Genomic DNA, 3,951 nt, shown 5'->3' with positions numbered 1-3,951 from the left:
TATCCCTCTCCCACATCTATCAATGCTTTACCCGTTGCTAAAAACGGTCTACTTAGGATAATGGGAACATGCAGGTCCTCATCCATGTCCATTATGATAAAATCAACAGGCAATATGAATTTTCCTACTTTGACCAACACATCTTCCACGACTCCCCCTAGGATAACATACTGATCGATCGGCCAACTGAATTGACATTCTGGTTGGTTGTGGTTCTCCTAATCCTAGTTTAGCATATACAGAATATGGCATCAGGTTTATGCTAGCTCCTAAGTCACATAGTGCATTTTCAATATTTAACTTTCCAATTGAATAGGGAATAGAAAAACTCCCTGGATCTTTTAGCTTTTTCGGAAGCTGCTGCTTGTTCTGGAGTATTGAAGAACAATCCCTGTTTAGTTGGATCATCAAAATGTTCTCCAACTTTTTCTTGTTTGACAAGATATCTTTCAGAAATTTTGCATATGCCGGCATCTGGGCAAGTGCTTCCACGAAGGGAATGTTGATATGCAGCTTCCTCAAGGTGTCTAGCACCTTAGAATTTTGTTCTTCCAGCTTCTTGTTTATTAACCGCGTCGGATATGGCACAGGTGGAACATAAGGTGGAGGTGGCTTGTACTTCTTTCCTCGTTCCTCTTGATCTTGATCACTGGATAATTTTACCCCGGTGGGTTCTTCTTGACTAGGAACGGTTTGTTCCTGCTCTCCTTCAGCATTTTTGGATGTTCCTGCACACTCAGCATTTTCATCAGTAGATACAGTTGGTTGAGTTTGCTTACCAGATCTCAGAGTGATGGCCATGACATCGCCCTTGGGGTTTGGCTCTATGTTGCTTAGCATTATTCCCTTTCCTTTTGACGTAGATGCAGCTAATTGATGGACCTGTGTTTCCAGGTTTTTAATTGACGCTTGTGTCTGCTTCATGAACTGCATCATCATTGTCTTCATGTCTGGCTCTACATCTTCCTTTGGTGGAGCATGTTGTTTGTAATGCTGTTGAGGTTGCTTCTGGTAGTGTCCTCCTTGCTGTTATTGATATCTAGGTTGTTCCTGATACCTCGGTTGTTCCTGCTGGTTGGGCTGGCCTGTCCATCCGAAATTCGGATGATTTCTTGTGGCTGGGTTATATGTGTTAGAGTATGGGTTCGGTGGATTCCTTTGATTATACTGTGCATAATCACATTATGCATGTGCACCTTTTCCTTGCTTGACTCCTGGATAGTTGATGTTAAAATGAAGCCCTCCACAAAAATCACATATATCATTGAATGGTGGTTCGTTGTGGATCGACGACACATTTATCTTGCCGAGCTGTCTGGCGAGCTGTTCCACCTGGCTGGTCAGTTTTGACACGACATCATCATTTCCCGTTCTTTTTCCTTCACTCCTGGCGGAGTGCCAATTATAACTCGTGCTCACCACTCTCTCAATAAGGTCATACAAGGCTTGTGGTTCAAGGTCTTCAGGGTTTCCATTGGCAATGGATTCGATCTGGATTTTATAAATGTTGGTGACTCCATTGTAAAAGTTCTGCATCTGCATCCACATGGGGATGCCATGATTGGGTACCCTTCTTAGTAATTCCTTGTACCTTTCCCATGCCTCGGCTAAGGACTTATCCTCTTCTTGTACGAAATGGGATACCTCGTTTCTGAGTTTAATGGCCTGTCTCGGTGGAAAATATTTCATCAGAAATGCGCTGGCCATTTCTTCCCAAGTGGTGATCGTCCCTGGTTGCAATTTTTTCAACCAGTTCTTTGCTTTATCTTTTAGAGAAAAAGGAAACAGCTTTAGCCTGATCACACCATCAGAAACGCCTCGGTTTCATCTGAAAGTGTTGCATAGTGTGATAAACTCTAGGATATTCCCATTTGGATCTTTCGACTGGTATCATTGAACTGTACTGCTGCCTGCAACATTTGTATCATAGATGCTTTCACCTTAAACATGTTGTTCCCTTCGTTGGGCAACACGATGCACGATGAATGTCCTTCCGTGGTTGGCCTCGAATAGACTCTGATTCTCATGACAGGAGGATTGTTATTCTCTCCCTCTTCTTTATGATTTGGTTGGACTGGTTGTTCGGGCGGTACCCTTCCAGCCATCCTTCTTTCTCTTTGTCGCTCTCTTTGTCTTGCACGTCGAGCTCCCGCTCGGTTTCGTCTACACGTTCTCTCTAACTCGAGATCGATAGGAAAAACAGGAGGTCCAGCTCTGCGCATAAACAGATAAAGACTCCTTCTGGCTGCACTATTTAGCAAACAGATTAAAAACACCTTGTTTCATAGAAAATTTCGTATAAATTTTGTTGCTTTCAATCCCCGGCAACGGCGCCAAAAACTTGTTGTCTCCTGAATGGACTCTAGCAAGTGAACTAGATACAAGTAATAAAGTGATAAGTCAAGTATCGTATCCACAGGGATTGAGGACCAAAGTTTACAAGAAATACTTTGCAGAACAGGGTGTTCGTAGTGTGTGATTCTTTTATATTGACAGATGTTGGTAGTTGTGAAAACTAGTGACTAAACAAGTTGCTTTATGTATAAAAATGATTACTTGATAATGATAATAGAGGGAACAGGCTAAGCTCAGCGGAACAGGTTACTGTAAGCTTCTAAACAACCTAATAAATCATGAATGATGCAATTGAAGCTAAGGTCTCTGCTTTAACACTCACTTAAGTCAACTCTCGTGTGTTCTTAAGATTCTAAGACTTACTAAAACCAATAGCGTCCTAAAGGTTTGTTCTTTCTTGCATTAAGATTGAAGCAGCATTTCAAATGAGAAAACCCTTGATAAAACCACCTAACATTTCTGCTTCGGGGTTGGATGTTTGATAGAGAGTTCGGTGAAGATGAAAGCAGTTTCCTATCATTCATCTAACACAAGCATACATGTATAAGCATTGGAATATAAAGCCTCAACAAACACTTCATGCATTAACATCATTCATTCATTATTAGACTTGGGAAACTTACATTACCAGCCCCGACTAGACGCGCCTATTCAAAAGGATTACTCACTCACACTGACGAGTGAGCAATCTGCTAGTTCGAAGTTCTGAAACTCCATATATGGAGCTTTCTTTCTTTCACAAAGTCTATATTTTTGTTCTCTAAAAGTGCTCTCCCTTTCCTTCCTTACCACCTCTATTTAAAGGAAAGGTCAGGGTCCAAAATGGTACTAGAAAAGTATCCGCTCAAAATATATTACAAAACAAAGTCAAATGTTCAGAAATCTAAAAATTTCTAAAAGTGATGAAGATCATTTTGACCCTTGAACACTCAAGGGCCGAGCTTTCCTTTCATCATGTTGCTTTATGCCAACACTTATCCGCCTCTCTACCTGCAGCTACTATCGTACCTACTTCCCGTCTAGTCGATGTCCATCATCACGGGTTCCGGCGTTTGACCGCTGGATCAAAGAATGGCATAATCTCCTCTTGGTATGTGCGAACAGGCTGCTTCCAGTCTATTTGGCTAAGACTTTCCTTATCTTCATAAAAGCACCTATAAGACCTTCTTTCTTGCAATAAAACACTACAAACACCCTTAATTTATTATAATTAACACGTTAAAATGTAGTCAATTTCATGCCTAACATTGCACATCCCTAGATACGTGTTGTTGGTGTTCTTTGCTTCTCTTTTTGTTTTTCCTTTAGTGCGTTTGTCATTTGGAATTGCTTTGGCGCTGGAGGAAGGGTCTTCTAGAGGTTGCTGTTTCATCTTATTCGGACCCATCGTCCTTCTATTGTTGTTCTTCTTGAACCTAGGATTCCTGGCTCCCGTGCTGACCAAATTCGGAAAGGTATAGGGTTTAGTTCTATGGAGATTGTGGAAACTGATGGCTTCAGGGGAGGGATTTGGATGTTCTGGGATGCTGCTGATGTGCTAGTTGATGTTCAGTACAAAAATTACCTGTTTATTATGCCTGTGTCACTATCCTGGTT

The 3,951-nt window shown here is 41.5% G+C and overlaps 1 non-coding gene across 1 annotated transcript; it reads left to right on the top strand.

Moving 5' to 3' along the window:
• Nucleotides 1-1,552: 1,552 nt before the first annotated feature.
• LOC136216105 (small nucleolar RNA R71) lies at nt 1,553-1,659 on the top strand. Its single transcript, XR_010683097.1, has one exon. It is a non-coding gene; the product is annotated as a small nucleolar RNA R71 (small nucleolar RNA).
• Nucleotides 1,660-3,951: the final 2,292 nt, after the last annotated feature.

Source organism: Euphorbia lathyris, chromosome 1 (genome assembly GCF_963576675.1).
Source record: "Euphorbia lathyris chromosome 1, ddEupLath1.1, whole genome shotgun sequence".
Taxonomy (NCBI): Eukaryota; Viridiplantae; Streptophyta; class Magnoliopsida; order Malpighiales; family Euphorbiaceae; genus Euphorbia; species Euphorbia lathyris.
This window is presented reverse-complemented; position numbering and strand designations above follow the sequence as displayed.